This window comes from Heptranchias perlo, chromosome 7, assembly GCF_035084215.1.
Source record: "Heptranchias perlo isolate sHepPer1 chromosome 7, sHepPer1.hap1, whole genome shotgun sequence".
Classification (NCBI taxonomy): Eukaryota; Metazoa; Chordata; class Chondrichthyes; order Hexanchiformes; family Hexanchidae; genus Heptranchias; species Heptranchias perlo.
In genome coordinates this window covers 24,444,994-24,468,237 of record NC_090331.1, presented here as the reverse complement: position 1 = coordinate 24,468,237, position 23,244 = coordinate 24,444,994, and the positions used below count along the sequence as shown (strand labels likewise).

At 42.7% G+C, this 23,244-nt stretch overlaps 1 long non-coding RNA gene across 2 annotated transcripts in view; it reads left to right on the top strand.

Annotated features, from left to right (window-relative positions):
• LOC137323567 (uncharacterized) overlaps positions 1-23,244 on the top strand; it is an 80,792-nt gene that overhangs the window by 18,523 nt on the left and 39,025 nt on the right. Inside the window, exons 1-2 of one of the 2 annotated variants that reach the window (XR_010963393.1) lie at positions 3,156-3,402; positions 15,870-16,080. This is a non-coding gene — a long non-coding RNA (uncharacterized lncRNA). Of the gene's footprint in view, positions 1-3,155; positions 3,403-15,869; positions 16,081-23,244 lie in introns of those variants that run through there. The other variant, XR_010963394.1, reaches the window with a different exon arrangement.

Sequence of the window (23,244 nt, the reverse complement as noted above, 5' to 3'; positions counted from 1 at the left end):
CAGTTATTAGTGGTGAAAAGGCACCAGAGAGCATTGGAGGCAGGGTCATTGAATATTTTTAAGGCTGAGTTAGATAGATTCCTGATTAACAAGAGAGTCAAAGGTTATAGTAGGTAGACGGGAAAGTAGGGTTGAGGTCACAATCAGATCAGCCATGATCTTATCAAATGGCAGAGCAGGCTCGAGGGGCCGAATGGCCTACACCTGCTCTTAATTCGTATGTTTGTAAGTATGGGTGGCTTAGTGGAATTATCAATTTTTCCTGATTTTCCATTTCATCAATGTTAGCAACGATAGCACCATATCACCAAACCATCCACTTCTCCTTGGACAGTGCTAGAGTTCTAGGCAACTGCCTATCTTGTGTTCATTGCCTACTTCCTGCTCCCCAGATTCTTCGTTCTTTTCTCATCACTGAGGTAACTGACCAATAATTTAAATATTTTTATTTGCCAATTACCACCAAGAATGCAAAAAAGCACCAATGCGGTCAGCATGCACGCTTAGATACTTTCTGCTGAGGTGAATGTATTGGCCACTGGTATCATAGAGGCCTTTCTTTTCCCTAAGTGGATTTTTCCGAAGAGATGGCTATTTTAGTTTCAAAGGGAATAGTTTAGACATCACTTAACAGGTTGTGAAAGTCTCCTTACACTAGTAAACATTGTTCCTGTTAAAACTGGTTCAGAGTTGCATGATTTAGAACATTACTAAATTAAATCAACCTCACCAGCAGAATTTCTCTTTTCCACCAAAGAGTTATTCTCTTCAAAAGAAAGCTTCTGCTTTTGTTTTTTGTGGTGGTCAATTGGTTAAAAATGATCCATAAACATATGGTCACTTCAACAGTTATCATTATTACAAAAGGGAATAAGGAACAGAAGACAAAGAAGTAATAAGCTGTGTCCATGAATTTATGTCCCTGACTAGTACTGTACCTGCATTGTTTCCTATATTGTTGTGCCTCTCAGCTGCCTTTGGACGGGCACCCATTATAAATAAGTTTTTAAGCTTAACTCAGATAGCTTTCATTAATAGTTTTAATAAATATCATTTCTGAATGTCATTGCATAAACACAACTCAGCTCACCATGTACAAAGCAGAAATGTAGCTCCCAATGGCTAATTAATTAACGCCTTGAGTACCGGATAGTGATTGGAAGAGCAGAGACAAAAGAGTTTCAATTTACTGAAAGCAGCACTGAAGTAATGTTCTTATAGTGAGACAGTACGAATGAGCCAAGTGCCAAAGAATACACTTTATAGACACAAATAATCGTAAATTAGGAATGTCACCTTTAGGAGAAGGCATTTTTTATTATTGTTAGTGGGGCTGGTGAGCAAGTTTGATGTTTTATTCTCCTGGGGATTAAATGTTCCAGTATGCTGGAGCCCTATCTCTATCAGCTTCACAGAAGGGAGCACAGCCAACTTGTTCCCATACTTCTCTGTGATTGATAGCAGATGGCATGGTTTAAAATAAACCTATCCATTAACAGTACTCAGTGTTTCTACTCAAGGCGTTTACAACTGTCTGAACTGCTGCAGAGATTCAAGCAAGGGTACAGCGTGCAGCTCATTTCATCTCTAACAGCTGCACAGGTGCAAATCTTGCCCAGATTATGCATGTTCGATGAAAATTTTCATTAACTTTGCCTTTCCTACTATCAAGCTGCATTCACGCTCCCAGCAAGGGATGCATGTTGATGACTTATTAGTGAGCCTATGATCATTTTGTAATTAGCTTTGTTGTTTTCTTTTCCCCGACCCATGAAAGAAGCGAGCATGTTTCTATCTCAAAGATTCTTTCCAATTTTTAACAAGACTGCTTAAAACAGTTCTGCTTCCCGAGCTGTTTTTAAAAAAAAAATCAAAACATAACTGATTCCTTCTAAATTTCCAACCTACTTGTCACAGCATTTTTCATAGATAACAAGAGAAAATGGAAGTACGCTAGATACCCATCGAAGGATGTCTTTGTGAGCCTTATATATGATGAGTGTTTTGGTGGGGTTTACACTTTGCATCAGGGAGCCATAAATAACGTGTGTTAGATCGGGAGTTGCTGTAACAGCTTTATAAGGAGAGTTTGTAACAAAAAACACATTGATACGGATATAGACAGGGAGATAATTATACGCTATCTCCCAGAGAATTGAATATTTAAGGATTTTATAATGCCGACTTTCATATCATGTACCAAATTTTTTAAATCATACAGTATTCCCAAGTAATGTGAATTTTAGTGCAATTACATTGATTATAACTCCCTGCACTCTCACACATACATTGATGATACTAATGCCATTTTCTTCAACGGACAACCGTTTCTATCAATAAAAAAGTATAGTGCTTGTCTGCATACATTGCATCCTTTATATACATTGAACATGAAATAAATCTGTAGAGTCCGTGTGATAAAGATGCTGTATGTGTGCTGGTGAGTTATGCTTCGGAGTAAAGTAAAAATTAATTAACTATGCCTCGTTATGTAGCATTCTTTTATGAATATATAAGCGTGGTTTCTTTATCCCCCCAACTAAAAGTAAATGATTCATTGCCTCCCTTTGTAACAAAAAATGAGTTTGTTATATTAACTAGAAAGGATCATGGAGGTTTACAGAGAGTAAGCATGCATGAACACAAGAATCACTGCCACATTTACTTAGTAAATAAATATTTATAGGCCGAGCTTGAGATTAGCTTCAAATGAGCTTTTTACATTGATATATCATGCTCTAGGTGCGTCCTTACTTACACTGAAGCTCTCACCTTAAAGTATGGGGAAAATAAATTGTTCTTTGTGTAAAGGAAGCAAATGGTTATATGAGATTACTTTAGTTAAAAAAATGATGTAATCTATTTTTAAAATGCACACTCCCCACTGCTTTATCACTGCCCTTTCTTATTTTATTCTCCAAGCAGGGCTTAAACTAATATAATTATAATACAGGCTTACATGGCCCAGAATGAATCTCACATGGACTGTGGATCCAACCCAACAGCAAAACCTCCTCATACCAGCATCAAAACAAGTTCCTCTGGTTAGACAGTATCCATTAGGGAATCTAAAGTCATAACTCTAGCAAAAAGCTGTACGAGTCCAGATCTCCCAGTGTGTTATCTAGTTTGGGCCAGATTTTACTGTCAAAATAACGGTCAGGCTGATAGTGCTCGCCGTTATTTATGCGCTAATGGTACAGCAACTTCAGGCGAAGGGCAGATGCGCGGTTAACCGCGAATATCCAAAAGTTGCTGTCTGAATTGCTCCACTCTGCCGTTAGCTTTGTGAAAATGGCATCTCGCTGTCTGCCTCACCATTGAAAGAAGTGAAGTTGCTGTATTTGCCAGGTAGATATGAACTAAACTCGCCACAGAAAGTTAAGTCTCGTCATTTCAAATGTAAGTACCCTTTTAATGATGTGATAAGTCTGCCAATCAACCTCTTTGGCACTGAAAATTCACTATTACAAGTGTGGAGTTTCATTCCTTCAGGTTTTAATTGTTGTTGACATTTTAAAAATGTCAAATTTAAAATTCTTATTTTTTTTACTTTTCCTTTCTGTCTCTTTTTTCTCTCTCTTTTAATCCAATCTTTCTTTCTCTCTTTTTATTTCTCTTTCTATACCTGATTTGACATTGAATTCACCCACTCTAATATTTTACACTTCCTTCTCAGTCCTTGCATGGTTTATTTCGCAATCCTTCAATCTAATGAGTTAAGGAGATACACAGTTGCTTGCCCTGTTCACTCAGGTCCCAGATGCCCTGTTTCTCTCACTGCGAAAAAGTGCACACTTTCAGCAACTTGCCATGCAAAAAATTTAAAAACCTAAACATGCAAGGGCAAGTCTAACTAATGGCAGAAGCCATTAGATGCCCTGCTATGGCAAAATCTGGGCCAAGTTTATGTTTCAAGACTCAGTGCTGTAATCTGCCCTTGGTGGATTGAGTAGAGCTGCCCCATTTCTATAGGTCCATGGCTGCAGTGCATGAATGTTGTGTGTGTATATCTGATGCAGGCGATTTAAAAAAAATAAGTAGTGGAACAGCAGTCAGTGGAGACAGCAAATGGCAGTTAGCAGAGTGGGTACATTAGAATGGCCAATACCAATATTGGTGCAGTGTAAATTAACAAGTTCCACACCATTATATTGCATGTGTTCATGCAGCATGACAGGTTACAGGTATCCGTCACAAGTGAAGCCAAAACCAAGTTATAGCTGAGCAAAGACTATTAAACTCACTGTTACATATTTATTCCTATTAACATCACTGGCTCAACCATCAAATACAAATCACTTCTCAAAATGAGCTGCCTCTCCCCACCTGCCTGAAGTGCTAGTATCAATGTGAACTTTACACAAGCTATGATACAACATGAGTACTTAAATTATCAATAGCAAGCACCTCAGGAATATGCTGAAATATTACTATATAAGCGTGGAGAAATATTGTCCAGTATTTCCTTTGTCTACTTTTGATAATGCATTATTTTGTAAAAAGCTATCAAAAATAAAAGTAAAAGCCAGCAAGCTTTCATTATGAACAGCAGAAATTTTAAATAGAAGTGTTTTGTAAAGGGTTACATGAATGGGTGGATATTCCAAGAAAAATTTAAACAGATGTTTGGCTCAATTAGCAGTACTCCTGCCTTTCAACCACAACGCTGAGAATTTAAGCCTTACCAACAGGCGGGTGTAGGGTTGGGAGAATTCCATTAATGAAGGCCCAGTTCTTTCATTAGACATTAAACAGAGGACCTGGTGAAGAAAAAAAAACCTACAGCATCAACCCACCTCTGCCACAGAGCAGATGGCACTTCCCCAATAGAAGTGAGGCAGAGAAACGGAGGAAGACCTGGAGCCAGTCAAGCTAGGCCACTCTCTAGTTTGTCTCCTAGCAACATTGGTATAGGCTGGGGAAGATGTTACCAAACCGCCTTGTGGGCTGGAGAATGGTTTGTGACGCAGGAGGAGAAAAATAACTTTAATCATTTAGAGAGAAAAATTGATATAGTCCCTTAAAGAGTCGGTCACCCTGCTACTTTTGGACAATAAACCTTCACCATGCTAAGTTTCACACTTCCCAGAGTCACCGTGTAAATGAAATGTGGCGCCATTACTTCAGTGACATTTTTTCAGTTAAACAAAAGGTATACATTTCTGACCACATTAAACATTCATTCAAAGACTTTCAGCTTTCTCAGAAAACTCTACAAAATGGTAACTATTCACTGGCTGAAGATGACAATGATTTAACTAATACATATCACACCATTTACAGGAAGCATAACTTCCTTTTCCATTACACAAGAGCAAACCAAATGAATTTCTGGTTTCTTAGATTTCCCTTACTCAAAGTATTCCAAATACTGGAGAAATGTGTTTTTTTTCCATCCCTGACCAACCCCATTTGGTGATGTAATTCTAATGGGAGAATTAAGGCTTCATGACAAATCAGGTTATGTTTCGCAGCCTTGGCCCTCTGCTTTGCCAAACATCATATTTTATTTCATCAGTCACAACTCTTGAGGATTATTCATAAACTGAGCAACAAAGTGTCAGGAAAAGGTAAGTAAAAACTTATAAAAGAAACTGCCCATCTGCTTAGTCAACATGAGAAACATGAAATCAGTTTGGTTTGGCCTGACAGCTGCAAAAAATGCTGCTTTCACAGCTTATGACAAACAGAGAAAGAATGCAAGACTCTCCTTTCTTAATTGTTTGCTTTGAGAAAAAAAATGCTTGCAGATTCTTGCATTGTAACTACGGAATACGGTGGAACTATTTTCCACAGATGGAAGTCACTTTATTTCAGAACTGATGTGATTTTACTCTACACGGGTGGCTGACCGCATTGCCCACAGGTGAGAAAATGATATCAAATGTGCCTTAAATGCATAATATTCCACCCCTCCCCAAGTCTATTCTGACGTGATCTGTTTCATTTTCAGTTGTTTTATACACCTATTTTGTGTTCCAGGCAGGCGAAAGGGGTGAATGATTTCCAACGAGGCTAGAGTGGGCTGGAGGGATGTTGCAATAACAAAGCTTTAAGGTTCTAGGCATTTGTTTGAGAAATATAAACATAAATTCTCCCCACACATGGGCTTATAGTGTGTTTCCATTTGGAAGTCCATTAAATATTCTCTTTAAGTGACCTCATTGGAGATTTCCTAGATTTCTACAGCTGACCTTTCCTGAACAGGTGAGAGAGCAGCTTGGTTGTCCACTGCCATATTGCCTCTATGCTCTCCAATCAAATATTCCTACGACTCAAATATCAGTCTGGAGGGCCATGACAACCCCAAATTTCTCTTCTCTACCAGAAACCACCTTCTTCAACCTCCCTCTCTTGCCACTCCTTCCTCAACGCTGACACTTAAGTACAAGGGGCTCATGGATTCCTTGATCTCCAAAACTGTGATTATTCATTCAGGGCCTCAGCCTCCTCCTGCCATACTCTATCCCTTCTCCAACCATCATAATCCTTTCTCCTGTCTCAGCCACGATCACGCAATACTCTTGTCGCTTCTCCCCTATCTCCCTCATCGGATTCATCTCCTCTATGAGCTTCACCAGCTGCTCTCACCTCCTCAACTTGACTATTTCCTTGGCCCCAGGCTTACAGATATTACCAGCTGCTGCCTTTCATCGTATCTTGTTTCTCCTTCCTTCAAAATATTGTCATTAGCCCATCATTCTTTCCAACTATCATCTCATTGCTCTCCTCCAAAGGCCTTGAATGCATCATCATCACTCGACTCAATGCCCACCTCTCTCACCACTTCCTATTTGAACCTCTTCAGTCCGCTCACCTTACTGAGACCAATCTGGAAAAAAAATCTCCAATGACAACCTGCACAACTGTGACTCCTTGCATTTTTTTTTCTCATTTTTCAGGCAGCCTTCAATATAGTTGACCAGTCCAACCGCCTTCACTGCCTTTCCACTGGGACACCACCCTTTCATAGTATCATTCCTTCCTGTCCAATTGTAGCTACCACACCTGGTTTTCCCATGCCTGAAAGGACACCTCCAGCTTGCCCCAAAGTTCCATGATTGGTTCCTTCCTAATCCTCATCTACATTCTGCTCCTTGATGACATTATCCACAAGCATGAGGTCAAGTTCAGCATCAAGAGCTGACAACACTGAGCTTTAACTCTTTCTCAACACCCTTGATTCCACAATGGTTGTTGAGCTGTACAATTGACCATCCTACTGGAACTTCTTTCTTGAACTCAACATTGGAGGTATTGAAGCCATTGGGGCAGAAATTCCTTGCGAAATAATGGTGAGCTCAACAGCACTCACTGTTGTTAGTGGTGAAATGGAGGAGCAAGTTCCCATGTTTGCACATGTGCAGTGAAACGTGGAAATCTGGAACTTGCTCCTCCTGGTTCGCCGGCGATATAACAGCTTTGAATTAAAGGGCCATTGCATGCTGCAATCAGAGAAATCATTGAAAAATCTCAAACTTGCTTATCTGCCCAGCTGGAAAGTAAATAATTACGTCACTAAACAGGTACGCTTAAAAATACCAGGTCTAAACTAAGTTTTAACAGTGCGGTCTTAACGACTGCCAAACAACTAAAAATTAACTTTTAAAAATGTGGAGTCTCACTACTCCTTATTTTAATAGTTTTTGGTCATCGAAAAAATGTTTTAACTTAAATATTAAAATTTTTTTTTTAAAAACTTTTCCCTTCTGTCTCTTTTATTTAATTCAATTATTTCTTACCCTCCCTTTTTTCCCCACTGTCTATATCTGTTTTTACAAAGATTTCAATGTTGTACCTTTCACTTCCTGGTTTTAAACCTTCAGAGAGTGACACAGCTTGTCAAAAATGCTGCGATCTGATTGGTTGAGGGGAGAGTGTCATCCTCTTGCTTCTCCCAGGGTCCTAGCTTCACTTGAACTGACGCTGGGCTCTTCTCCGTATCCTATTCAGGGAAGGGCCTGAAGAAAAGTTAGTGGGTTAGTATAAAACTATGGAGTAGCGAGCACTGTTGCTTCACCGCTCCAAGTCAGTTTCTGCCTCATTGTGCCCCAATTTCTGTCCCTGCCTTAACTGTCACACCCTAGTCCTTGATCTTATCACCCTTGTCCATTTCCACTGGGTCCCCATCTCCCAGTGATTGATTTTAAAATCCTCATTTTCATTTTTAAACCTCTCTGGCTTCATTTTGGATTATCCTTGTAATGCCGTCCAACTTTATGTCCCAACTCACCACTCTCCTGCCACTTCTATTCCCACCAGTACCTCAACATCGGAGGCAGATTTTGTCCTCATATTCTGAGTTTTTTTTTACCTAAACCTCTTCCTGTAGCTATATCTCTCTCAATCTTCAACAGGCTCTTCAAAACATACTTCCTTAACGATCGTGAGTCATCTTGCTTAACTGTTGGTTTAAAGAAAATTAATTGCTGCTCAGTGTCTGATCTTTTCTTTCCCAACCCGTTCGTACCAACCCCTCCCCTCCTAAAGCTCCTTGGGATGTTTTGCTAAGTTAAAGGTGCTTTATACATACATAATGTTGATGTTGAGCTCTAATCAATGTATGGGTCGGCCTTCTGATTTGTGGATTTTATTATCCTGAGTTTGAGTCAAATTAGCTAGGAACAAATATGTGCTTTATTGGGTCAAAAATAAAGCAAAATGTTTGCAATCATAGAACCTGACGAAAGTCAAAGTTTTATCAGCAAAAAGAAAACTTTGCACAGAAAAAAAATACAATCCTTTAAGCAAATAATACTTACAACTGTCTTTACAAAGTATAGTACTAAAAAGGAGTTGACTTGCATCACTAGATGGAACCTCAGCACCTCTTCCCCCAAAGGAGCTAAGTTTAGTTATCTGTACGTGACACGTGACTGAAGGTGTGCTTTTCATTGATGCAACCCATTGGTACAGAGAAAGAGATGAAGAGTTCAACATTGAAATGTATGTGTGTCTACATGTGTTCCATACCCACTATTGAACTTCACAAATGTTTTAATAGTTTTCAATGCATATCTAAGGCATCCTCATGTGCCTTGAAATTCAGTTTGTACTGCTATATTTAAACTATTACACAGCTACTTCAAGAAGCAATCCCCTAGGCTGTGATGTCACAGAATCTGCCCAGTTTATATTCTGCAGCACCAGAGCAACAGATATTTGCATTTTTTTTTCCTACTCACCACAGCTCCCCTATTTCTTATGTTCTTATGTTCTTATGTAAGGTCCCTATGGGTCAGCAAAGAGAGGACTGCTATGCTGGCCTGGATGGATGGGCTTAGTACTCAGCCCACTCATAACAAGGAAAATTGGCAGTTGGTGCTGTTAGGGGCAGCTTTTCTATTACTGGTCTGAGATTGTTGCTCCAGAAGTGCCAGGAAAAGCTAGCTTCTGAGGAACGTCCTCATTTACCTTACAATAGTGCCACTGAAGGCAGGGCTGTTGTTAATGTTTGGTGCTGTAAGGTAGATCCCACCATATTTTCTGGTTATCTTTTAAGTAACAAAATATTTTTATAAATGAACATAAATTTCAACAACTTATAACCCACAGCCCTCTATTTAGAGAAGGTACAAAATATCCATGAAGGTGTGGTTTATGATAAATATAACAACAAATCTCAAAAGGGTTCAAATGAAATGTTGACCATTACCTATTTTTTTAAACCTTCTGAGGAAGAGTGAAGCCTTTTTTCCACCAATATAAAACAAATGAGGCAAGGTTCCGTTTAAAAATTGCTGCCTTCAGTGAGTACAAAAGATGACGAAATACACCATGGTTCTGTACAGTTAATTCTAGTTCAACAGTCGGCACTCAAATTTGACAAAGTATATAATTTTTGCAGATGTTATGTGATAGAATGTATTTCATGTGCTTGCAAAGGAAATTTGGTACTCAGAGGATTAAAAACTTCTAAAATGTTGATTTGAAACACAAACGCAGAAAGGTTAAAGCTGATGACAAGCCTGAGGTATGGTAGAGGAAATGTGAAAGTGCTTTTTATTTAATAATTTTAAACTGCTTATGTGGGGACAATGAAATAGGAGACTGCAGTTTCAAAAGGAGGAGGCAGCTTGTTCTGTGCCCGTAGTGTGGGCTGACCTCAACTCGTTGCTATGACCAGCTGTTGGGAAGTATATGGGTGTAGTCCTGGGTTCCAGCACAACCGAGTCATTCAGGCCCCACATGAGCGTCATTTATCCAAGTGGAAGTTGTGGTTTGGAACAGAACACGCGTTTTTTTCTCCCTCTCTCTCTCCCTCTCTCTGTGAGAGCTTTCTTCCTCGCTTATTGGATTTGGCACCTAACTAAAAAGGAATTTGGGGGATATTTTTCTGTCATATCCAATTAGCACCCCTGCGCCATTCCACTTAAGTTTGGTTATTTTTGGAACGGGATAGTTTGTTCTGCATAATGTGTGCAGCTCATTTGCAAATTCGATGTAGTCCATGGCAGGGTGCTGCTGACCTACTGGTCTGGTTCATGCGACACATCTGTTCAACGCTGGCTCCAGAGAAGTGATGTGGGAGGAGGTAATGTAATCTTCAGCCTGTGTCAGGCCCCCTCACATATCATGGTCATTCTCATATTTTTTTAAAGTGTGGAAATCTGGCAACACCTTGGGGTCAATCATGTTCTTTACTGATGTTGAAATATAATTGCTTTGAGCAATATTCCAGCTACAATTACGATACTTCTGCAGGAAATACTTCGTCTTTAAACACAGGCATTTTTTTTCCAATGGGCAGAAAGTTAGAAAAAATAATTGTCAGTCATCATTACCTAATGAGATTCCATCTTTTTGACCTTTGCTACCAGAGGTGTTACCTCTCTGGGTATATACTCTTACTTGTAAGCCAGGGGGACATCATTGAAACCTTACCATTATTTATGAGCAGCTCAGTCCACATAGCAGACTTTGTTCTAGGTTAAACCCAGAAATGGAATAGATTCTAAAGTTTCCAGTGGAAACCCTATCAAATCGGCTATTCTGCTGCAAATCTGATACAGTGCATTCTCCCAGGAGTCCTGGGTTTATTACTAGTTTAACACTGGAGTAGAGGCAGTGTAAATCAAAATGCTCCAGTATCTCCCAGCTGCTTTTGCTGTTTCCACGCAATGTGAATGCCAGCACCGTCACATCTGTATCTGCTGATGTTGCCCCTTTGGCATATGTTCTGCATCTGGTCTTGTGTGCAGCTTGGGCTGTGATTTTTCTCTCTTCTTAAAATTTTTATCTTTCCTGCCCTACTGTGAATTCAATATAAATAGCAGCTCAGATCACTCTCCTGGCAGGGTCCATTTGCTCAGTTTAAAGTAGACTGGACTTGCTCAAGGTTTGGGTGCAAACTTTTGCCTACTTAAGTTTTCATTGAATGTGAATCTCAGGAGGTGATGCTTATGCTGTTTCTTCTGCTGGGCACTTTTAAAGACATTTTATCTATATATTCAGTCAGGATGAACAACTGAATTTGGTTTACTCTTTTCAAATAATCCCTGGACCTACAGCACAATTTTTAAAAACTCTGACTGTAAACTGGTAAATTATTAAAAGGTAATGTATCAAATTCCAAGCTCCTGAATCTGTCCCTTACATTTATATGTTAAAATGACAGTCACTTATTCTCCCATGAAACATTTTGCAATTTGCAGATTGAACAGATAACGTGAGTAGCACTGTTGAGATTCGGCCCAGGACATTATTATTGAAAGCATCCATTGAAAACAGGGGAGGAACCCAATAATTATTGCAATAACTGTGTATTCTGGACTTTAAAAACTTTTGTACATTGTAATTTAATAAAGGATCCATTACTTGTCAAAATATTAAAAGTTCACAGTTACTGATTCAGATTGAAGACTGAGCTAATTAAAGTGCACCCTTAAACTGGCAGCTCATCTAGGAAATTTCAGGCTGACAAATTATTTTCCAGCTCATGTTCTGACGCTGCTCAAACCCAAATATTAAAAATATTAGGAGTAGTTCATTACCGTAGTTTTAATCCGATATAATGAAAATTATACTTATTTTAATATAGATCAAACTACACTATGGACGGACATGGACATGTTCATCTGAAATTTGTCTCTCCACTACTTGATGTTAATCTGTTTAAAATAAATGGGTTGACACCTCTACTAAAATAGTGATGATGTGGAGATGCCGGTGATGGACTGGGGTGGACAAATGTAAGGAGTCGCACAACACCAGGTTATAGTCCAACAGCTTTATTTGAAATCACAAGCTTTCGGAGCTTTGCTCCTTCATCAGGTGAGTGAAGGGTTATATAAAGGCACAGCATATATAGTCAGAGAACAATGCCTGGTGATTACAGATAATCTTTCTAACTGCCCTTTATCACACCTCAGCAGAGAGATAATCACAGCAATCAAAGGAGTGAATGGTGTTTAGACAGGTTAGTCAGGGAAACATTATATCCAAGAATACTGAATACACAAGGGGTCAAATCATAAAGACAGAGGGCCCGATTTTACCAGGCCTGTGGGTTTCCGGCGGGTTGGGTTTCGGGAGCGTGGTCAACACGCTCGGTGAAATTAGTGGGTTGCCCGCGCGATCGTAGCAGGCAATCCACTAATTGGAATCACTTACCTGCTCCTCCGGGGTCCGCGCTGCTGGTCATACAGACGAGAACATACAGACACTGCGACAACGGATGAACGGACACCGCACAACAATCGTCAGACAGGAGGGTCCCCTCCCAGTCGGGGAACACTTCAGCAGTCAAGGACATTCAGCCACCGATCTTCGGGTAAGCATTCTCCAAGGCGGCCTTCGAGACACACAACGCAAAATCGTCGAGCAGAAATTGATAGCCAAGTTCCGCACCCATGAGGACAGCCTCAACCGGGATCTTGGGTTCATGTCACGCTACACGTAAACCCACCAGCGAAAAAAAGTTATCTGTTTTTAATACAACTGGTCATTCTCTCTCTCTGTCTTTGTGATTTGACCCCTTGTGTATTCAGTATTCTTGGATGTAATGTTTCCCTGACTAACCTGTCTGAACACCATTCACTCCTTTGATTGCTGTGATTATCTCTCTGCCGAGGTGTGATAAAGGGCAGTTAGAAAGATTATCTGTAATCACCAGGCATTGTTCTCTGATTATATATCCACATCATATATATGCTGTGCCTTTATGTAACCCTTCACTCACCTGACGAAGGAGCAAAGCTCCGAAAGCTTGTGATTTCAAATAAAGCTGTTGGACTATAACCTGGTGTTGTGCGACTCCTTACTGAAATAGTGGAGGGAGGAAATTCAGACTAACGCAATAAGGCACAACTGCCAGTATCCCGTGGCCTAAATTTGGGGCTATGTTTCCATTTGGCTTGGCATCACTTTTTTTCCCTATTCTCTTTCTTTCACTTTCATTATTCAGCTTCATTTTTACTTTGTTTGTAACTAATGTACCTGTTTCTGACTATTACTAACTTTGTTCTTAAAAATACGCACTTTCATTCACCTGTTTAATTCTGCCTCTAAGGTTCCACCTCAAAGCAGAGAAGTCTAAAGATCAATTACATCACAGATGTAACCAGATCTACTTTTAATCTAATTTTCATCAATTAATGCCACCGTTTTTCAAAATATATATGTTCGGTTTTTAAAATTTCATAATTAGAGAATCAACCCCTCAAATCACTGAGGAAAAAAGGGTGTAAAAGAAATGACAGCCACCCGTGGCTAAGTAAAGAAATCAAGGATAGTATCCGACTAAAAACAAGGACATATAAGGTAGCCAAACTTAGTGGGAGGATAGAAGATTGGGAATTCTTCAAAAGACAGCAAAAAGTAACTAAAGGATTGATTAAGAAAGGGAAGTTAGATTATGAAAAGAAATTAGCAAAAAATATAAAAACAGATAGCAAGAGTTTCTATAGTTATATAAAAAGAAAAAGGGTGGCTAAGGCAAACATAGGTCCCTTAGAGGATGAGACCGGGAAATTAATGGTGGGAAACATGGAGATGGCAAAAATGCTGAACAAATATTTTGTTTCAGTCTTTACAGTAGAGGACACTAAGAATATCCCAATACTGGACAAACAGGGGACTCTCGGGGGGGAGGAGCTAAATACGATTAAAATCACTCAAGAGATGGTACTCAGTAAAATAATGGGACTCAAGGCGGATAAATCCCCTGGACCTGATGGCTTCCATCCTAGGGTCTTGAGGGAAGTGGCAGTAGGGATTGTGGATGCTTTGGTGATAGTTTTCCAAAATTCCCTGGACTCAGGAGAGGTCCCGGCAGATTGGAAAACTGCTAATGTAACACCGTTATTTAAAAAGGGTAGTAGGCAGAAGGCTGGAAATTATAGGCCAGTTAGCTTAACATCTGTGGTGGGTAAAATTTTGGAGTCTATTATTAAGGAGACAGTAACGGAACATTTAGATAAGCATAATTTAATAGGACAAAGTCAGCATGGCTTTATGAAGGGGAAGTCATGTCTGACAAATTTGCTTGAGTTCTTCGAGGATATAACGTATAGGGTGGATAAAGGGGAACCAGTGGACGTAGTGTATTTAGACTTCCAGAAGGCATTCGACAAGGTGCCACATAAAAGATTATTACTTAAGATAAAAAATCACGGGATTGGGGGTAATATTCTGGCATGGGTGGAGGATTGGTTATCAAACAGGAAGCAGAGAGTTGGGATAAATGGTTCATTTTCGGACTGGCAACCAGTAACCAGTGGTGTTCCACAGGGGTCGGTGCTGGGTCCCCAACTCTTTACAATCTATATTAACGATTTGGAGGAGGGGACCGAGTGCAACATATCAAAATTTGCAGATGATACAAAGATGGGAGGGAAAGTAGAGAGTGAGGAGGACATAAAAAACCTGCAAGGGGATATAGACAGGCTGGGTGAGTGGTCGGAGATTTGGCAGATGCAATATAATATTGGAAAATGTGAGGTTATGCACTTTGGCAGGAAAAATCAGAGAGCAAGTTATTTTCTTAATGGCGAGAGACTGGAAAGTACTGCAGTACAAAGGGATCTGGGGGTCCTAGTGCAAGAAAATCAAAAAGTTGGTATGCAGGTGCAGCAGGTGATCAAGAAAGCCAACGGAATGTTGGCTTTTATTGCTAGGGGGATAGAATATAAAAACAAGGAGGTATTGCTGCAGTTATATAAGGTATTGGTGAGACCGCACCTGGAATACTGCATACAGTTTTGGTCTCCATACTTAAGAAAAGACATACTTGCTCTCGAGGCAGTACAAAGAAGGTTCACTCGGTTAATCCCGGGGATGAGGGGGCGGACATATGAGGAGAGGTTGAGTAGATTGGGACTCTACTCATTGGAGTTCAGAAGAATGAGAGGCGATCTTATTGAAACATATAAGATTGTGAAGGGTCTTGATCGGGTGGATGCAGTAAGGATGTTCCCAAAGATGGGTGAAACTAGAACTAGGGGGCATAATCTTAGAATAAGGGGCTGCTCTTTCAAAACTGAGATGAGGAGAAACTTCTTCACTCAGAGGGTGGTCGGTCTGTGGAATTTGCTGCCCCAGGAAGCTGTGGAAGCTACATCATTAGATAAATTTAAAACAGAAATAGACAGTTTCCTAGAAGTAAAGGGAATTAGGGGTTATGGGGAGCGGGCAGGAAATTGGACATGAAGCTGAGTTCGGATCGGTCAATGCCCTGTGGGTGGCGGAGAGGGCCCAGGGGCTATGTGGCCGGGTCCTGCTCCGACTTCTTGTGTTCTTTAGATTTGTGGTTGGGATCAGATCAGCCATGATCTTATTGAATGGCGGAGCAGGCTCGAGGGGCCGATTGGCCTACTCCTGCTCCAATTTCTTATGTTCTTATGTTCTTATGTCTGCTCTTCCTCCAGGTCCAATGCAAAAACAATCAAAGTGGGCTCAATTTTAAAAGCCAAGTCCGGGTGCATTGGGGGCAGAGGGACAAAGAAAATCGTAGAAATCCGGAGTGGGAACAAATCCCGGCTTCAACCCGCTGACTTCCACGTTTGACCCAGATCCATCTGGATGCGCGAGCGCTTCAAGAAGCCGGACGTCCCGCCAGCAAATAAAACTAGCGGGCTGGTATGTAAACCAGTAATTAAGGGAGTTGAACTTGTTAAAGTACTTAATTTTACGTTGATTGAGGCAGGGAAAGGATTTTAACTCTGCCTCAGCGTATTTCCCATGGCCTCTGAAGCACGCCATGGTGAAGGAGCCGTGTTTCAGCCAGCAGCCATTTGGACATTTAAATGCCAGTTTGACAGATGGGGAAGTGAAAAGGTGAGTTATTGCAGGAGGGCACCCAGTTCTCTCAGACAAACTTTTGGCTGGGAGATCTTTGTGTTTAGATTGAAAATTCTTGGTTTCCACTCAGAATTGTTCTGTTTACACATATTTACCAACTTTTCGGACCGCCTGAAACTGACCCCATCAGGATGGGGGGGCGTGATGGCTGCATTCACCAGTACATCCGAGGATGAGGAATATCACCATCCTCGCCAGGCATGGCGTGCACTTCCATCACACAGTGCTGTGCCCCATAGGCACCTGCACAAGAGCAGAGAGGGGAACAACAGAGTGAGTGACATTGCAGGAGGCACTATCCTTGTCAGAGAGTCTACAGACCAAGCCTCAGCTTCCTGGATCTCTCTGAGGAGTAGTGCGTACGGAGGCTGAGAGTGAGTCGCCAGATGGTCCCAGACATCTGCAGCTTCCTTCATGCCAAGCTGCTTCCGGCTGGGTATGGCGGCATCTCATTACCCGTCGCAGTTAAAGTCACCACTGCCCTCAACATCTTCGCCTCCAGATCGTTCCAGGGTGTCACCAGTGAAATCAACGGGGCCTCTCAGTTGTCTGCACACAAGTGCACAAGGCAGGTCACCGATGGGTTGTTTCGCAGAGGCTCGTAATAAGTCAACTTTCCCATGGACGACCTCAGCCAAATGGAGAGGGCAGTGGGATCCTACTCTGTGGCTGGCTTCCCACGTGCACAGATTGCAATCGATTAGAATAGAATCATAGAAAGGTTACAGCATGGAAGGAGGCCATTCGGCCCATCAAGTCCGTGCTGGCTCTATGCAAGTGCAATCCAGCTCGTCCCACTCCCCCGCCCTATCCACGTAGCCCTGCAATTCTTTTCCTTTCAAGTATTATTCCAGTTCCCTTTTGAAGGCCATGATTGATTCTGCCTCCACCACCCCCTCGGGCAGTGCATTTCAGATGCTAACCATTCGCCGTGTAAAAAAGATTTTTCTCATGTCACCTTTGGTTATTTTGCCAATCACCTTAAATCTATGTCCTCTGGTTCTTGACCCTTCTGCCAATGGGAACAGTGTCTCTCTATCTAGACCCTTCATGATTTTGAATACCTCTATCAAATCTCTTCGCAACCATCTCTGTTCCAAGGAGAACAACCCCAGTTTCTCCAGTCTATCCACGTAACTAAAGTCCCTCATCCCTGGAATTATTCTAGTAAATCTCTTCTGCACCCTCTCTAAGGGCTTCACATCTTTCCTAAAGTGCGGTGCCCAAAACTGGACACAATATTCCAGTTGTGACCAAACCAGTGTTTAATAAATGTTCATCATGACTTCCATGCTTTTGTACTCTATGCCACTGCATATAAAGCCCAGGATCCCATATTCATTTTTAACCGCTTTCTCAACCTGCCCTGCCACCTTCAATGATTTGTGTACATATACCCCCATATCTCTCTGTTCCTGTACCCCTTTTAGAGTTGTGCCCTTTAGTTGAAATTACCTCTCCTCATTCTTCCTACCGAAATGTATCACTTCTCATTTTTCTGTGTTAAATTTCATCTGCCACATGTCCACTCATACCACCAGCCTGTCTATATCCTCTTGAAGTCTATCACTATCCTCCTCAATGTTTACTACCCTTCCAAGTTTTGTGTCATCTGCAAATTTGGAAATTGTGCTCTGTACACCCAAGTCCAAGTCATTAACATATATCAAGTAGGGGTCCCAGCAACTACCCCTGGGGTACACCACCATACACCTCCATCCAGTCCAAAAAACAACCGTTCACCACTACTCTCTGTTTCCTGTCACTTAGCCAATTCTGTGTCCATGTTGCTACTGCCCGCTTTATTCCATGGGCCACAATCTTGATGATAAGCCTATCGTGCGGCACTTAATCAAACATCTTTTGAAAGTCCATATACACCACATCAACTGCATTGCCCTCATCTACCCTCTCTGTTCCCTCATCAAAAAACTCTATCAGGTTAGTTAAACACAATTTGCCTTTAACAAATCCGTGCTGGCTTTCCCTAATCAATCCACCCTCGTCCAAGTGAATGTTAATTCTGTCCCGGATTATCGTTTCTAAAAGTTTCCCCACCAATGAGGTTAAACTGACTGGCCTATAGTTACTGGGTTTATCCTTACACCCTTTTTTGAACAAGGGTGTAACATTTGCAATTCTCCAGTCCTCTGGCACCACCCCCGTATCTACGGATGTTTGGAAGATTAAGGCCAGTACCTCCGCAATTTCCACCCTTACTTCTCTAGGATGCATTCCATCCGGACCGGGTAACTTATCTACTTTAAGTATAGCTCGCCTTACAGCTAACCTCTTCCTTATCAATTTTTAGCCCATCTAGTATCTCAGCTCTATCTTCCTTTACTGAGCCCATGGCAGCATCTTCTTCCTTGGTAAAGACAGATGCAAAGTACTTATTTAGTACCTCAGCCATGCCCTCTGCCTCCATGAGTAGATCTTCTTTATGGTCCCTAATCGTCCCCACCCCTCCTCTTACTACCTGTTTACATGCCTGTAGAAGACTTTTGGATTCCCCTTTATGTTGGCCGTCAGTCTATTCTCATACTCTCTCTTTGCCCCTCTTATTTTCTTTTTTACTTTTGCTCTGAACTTTCTATATTCTGCCTGGTTCTCACTTGTGTTATCAACTTGACATTTGTTGTACACCCCTTTTTTCCGTTTCATCTTACTCTATCTCTTTTGTCATCCAGGGAGCTCTGGCATTAGTTGCCCTACCTTTCTGCCTTGTGGGAATGTGCCTAGACTGTACCTGAACCATCTCCTCTTTAAAGTCCACTCACTGTTCATTTCAGTTTTGCCTGCCAATCTTTGATTCCAATTTACCCGGGCCAGATCTGTTCTCATCCCATTGAAATTGGCTCTCCTCCAATTGAGTATTTTTACTTGAGAGTGGTCCATGTCCTTTTCCATAGCTATTCTAAACCTTATGATACTATGATCGCTGCTCCCTAAATGCTCCCCCACTGACACTTGCTCCACTTGGCCTGCCTCATTCCCTAGAACCAAGTCGAGCAATACCACCTTCCTCGTTGGGCCTGAGCACATTTCAAAACTTCCTCCCTCTCTTTGCTCCTCATATTATTATTGTAATCTCAGTCTATATTAGGATAGTTGAAGTCCTCAGTTATCACTATTCTATGGCTTTTGCACCACTCTAATTTCCCTTCGAATTTGCTCCTCTATATCCTTCCCACTATTGGTGGCTTATAGAATACACCCAGTAGTGTAATGGCACCTCTTTTATTTCTTAACTTTCTCTCCAGGACATCCTTTCTCTCCAGCACTGCAATATTCTCCTTAATCAATACTGCTCCCCCGCTACCTTTTTTTCCTTCCTTTCCCTATCTTTCCTGAACACCTTGTATCCAGGAATATTTAGTATCCAATCCTGCCCTTTTTTGAGCCAGATCTCCGTTATCACCACAACATCATATTCCTATGTGGCTATTTATGCCTGCAGCTCACCAACCTTGTTTACCATGCTTCGTGCTTTTATACACATGCACTACAAACCAGTCTTAGACTTTCTTCTACTCTCTCTTAGTCTGATCCCACCTAATACTGTACTATTTCTTATTCTAGTGATATATTTCTCCCCCGATCCTTTGTGCCCCTTGTTTCTCCTTCACAATGCTAGATCCTGGTGACTACCCCCCTGCCAAATTAGTTTAAACCCCCCCCCCCAGCACTAGTGAAGCTCCCCGCGAGGACATTGGTTCCAGCATATAGCAATCCGAGCACCTCCACACGAACCAGGTCTGTTCATTAACAAAAAGGGGTATCAATCCATCAACCCTCAGCTCATTTGTGACCACCACAAAAGATTTCTTCACATGTGCGCCAGATTCCCTTCATTCTGAGGGAATCCAACATCCCAGGCCTCTTCCATGCAGCAAACACCTTTAAGGGCTGGCTCCTCGGGGACAAGGCATACCCCCTACACACATGGCTCATGACACCTTTGAGGAACCCCATCAGAAAGCAACAGCGTCGATACAACAACAGTCACATCGCCACCAGCTCTATAATTGAGCATGCGATAGGGCTGCTCAAGATGCGATTTTGGTGCCTCGATTGTTCTGTGGGAGCACTTCAATACGCACCAGCGAGAGTGGGTCGCATTATAGTAGTGTGTTGTATCCTGCATAACATGGCGCAACAGAGAGGAGTACCGGTTGAGGAGGCCTCATTCCCTCAACCATCCACATCGAGGAGGAGCAGGAGCAGGACAAACCCATGGGCAGAACAACGGCTCACCTGGCTGCTCGTGTGGCCAGGGAGTCACGCATGTGTGAACATTTCTCGTAAGAACAGAAAGTGAGAAGAGTTCAGTCCTCACACCACCTGGAAAGACCAGCGCCAACACCAGCAACCCCCCTCACTCCCTGCACAAAACAATCCTGCAACTACACATACACCCACTGTAAAGTGACCCACTGGGAGGCATCGAGTGTCGCCATTCATGGTGAAGCATATGAGGGCGTTATCACAAAAGCCAGTCAAGAATGGGCAAGACGTGGCAGTAGTGGTGAGAATGATAACATTTAATGTGACTTTAACATAAACCAAATATAAATGAAAAACATGACAGTCTGTCAGACACCCTCATGCATACCCTTCGTGATCACAAATCCTTAGCCTTTCTCTTCTTACCACTTCTACGTGGTGTATCCCCTGCGTCTGCAGCCGAGGTAGTGGCAAGTTGCTCATGTCCATGGTTGGACAGCTTAGATGCTTTCAGCCTACACCCTCTAGGGGCCCCTCCAAAGACTGCTCCACCTGCACTTGTGCAGGGGCTGACTCAGCCACCTGGAGAGGAGGCAGCATTGCGGGTACTGGTTGAGAGGGGGGCAACGGGTGAGATGTGGGGGCGCTTTGAGTGATGTCCCCACTTCCATGTCCCCTTTTGCCATCATCCCTCTCCTGGGCCAGGCTCACATCACTCCTACCACCCTGCTGGACAACAGTTTGGAGGACATGTGTGATGCTTTGTAAGGCCACTTCTAAAGTATCTGTCAACCTGTTTAAGGCGGCAGAATGTTGTTCACGCTGAATCTGCACAGCCCTTGTCAGGGCCGAAAGGACTCATTTGTGAACCACATTTGAAGTTCAACGTAGGCTAGCCTTCTCTCCATCGCAGATATTCCCGCACTTACATGCAACACTATCTCAGACATTTCCGCAGTTACGTGCGACGCTATCTCAGAAGGTTGCTCACGTCCCTGCAACACTATCTGAGATTCCCTCACATATCTGTGTCGTCATTCCACTAATGCAGGAGTTGGACTCCTCCATCCTCTGCGCTGTTGCGGAGAGTGTGCGGCACCTGTTTCAGTACCTCGCAAATGTGCTGCTGTCCCTTGATCATTCTCCTTTTAAAGGATGGCTGCCGGGGTTCAGCATCTGCATCCAGCTGAGCAGAGCCTGGAGAGGAGTGCGCCCACTGACACGGACTCTCCACAGCTGCCCCTGCCACCAGTGTCTGCTCGTGCTCACTTGTGTGTGGTGACTCACCAGGTGCCAACCTAACTAACTGACTACTAGGACCCATCGTGGTGTGAGTATCTGTGCTGGTGGATGGCTCACTAAGATGTGACTGTATGCCCTCAGAGGCCGGGAGCTTCTCTGAGGAATCGCTCTCTCCCGTCACTGCGGTTGTTGAAGGCCCTGTAAGAGAACAGAAGGCAATATTAAGCATCAGCACAGGTGTGTCATGTTGATGAGCATACTGAGGTGTTCAACATGCCAAGCATTGTTAACATCAATTCATATTGTGTGTGATGAATGTTAAAGTTGTGTCACCAGATGTTTGTAGGGTGCCAGTCTCGGCGTTCCCGATGGACAGGCACTCGAGGGTGCGGCTGATCTCCAGGGCCTCCTCCTCCCCCTCTGTGAGGATCATTATTTGTTGTGGCCCCCCTCCAGTCCTCGCCCTCTCTTCTCCTAGAAGGGCAGAAAGTACAGATGTGCGAGTGAGTGATGGTGAAGTGGCCGACCGATGAATGTATTGCTTTGGGTGAGGCTGACCGTGAAAGAGGTGCATCAGAGGCTGAGTAGCAGACAGAGATATCACATTGGATCAGGATTGGGGTGAGTGGTAGTGGTGGGGTCACAAGTGGGGAGGTGAGGAAGTGCAGGTAAGTTGAGGATGAGCCTTAAGTGGGTGTGAGGGGTGATGTGATGGAGTAGTCCTGGCAGTTCAGAATGAGTTTGGGGGAGGTGTGGGGGTGATGTGCAACACAGAATGCAGGAGAATCAGTCAGTGTACTCACTTTTACTGACCTAGTTGGGTCATTGAAACGCTTCCTACACTGGACCCAGGTGCGGGATATGTTGCCTTCTTGGTGGCCGAGGCAGGGCGCTTCCTCCTGTCGTCTTGGTAAAATAGCTCCCTCCTCCTTCTCCTCACCCCGGCCAGTTGCACCTTAAGTGAGGTATCGTTAAATCTTGGAGCAGCCTTGCCCCTGTGCTGCTCCTTGCTCTTTGCTCCAGCAAAATCCACTGGAGCAACGGCCCTTTAAATGTAGATGCTCCAGCTGACAGCCTGTCACGCGGGTGTGCAGTCTGCCCACTGTGCAGCTTTCAGACGGCAAACCCGGAAGCCACCTTAAGGGCTACCAATTAAGTCGCGATCGCGTGGGGAAAGGTAAGTTTTTATTATCCGTGTTTGCCACGCACCCGTTGACCCCCCCGCCCACCCCGCCAACCTTTTAAAATTGAGTCCAGTGAGTTTATCACATCTACCGCTGTATCATACACTCATAAGCAATAGGGACAGGTGGGTGGGAATGTGTAACTGCCGTCTGCTCAGCCCTACCCAAAATCAAAATGGTGGTACTGATGCATCTGAAGATCCACATACAATCTGACACTTAGGCTGCACATTGATGAAAGCTTTTGTGACCTCCAAAGCAGGGTGGGGGGAGGAGAAGTGATGTGAAA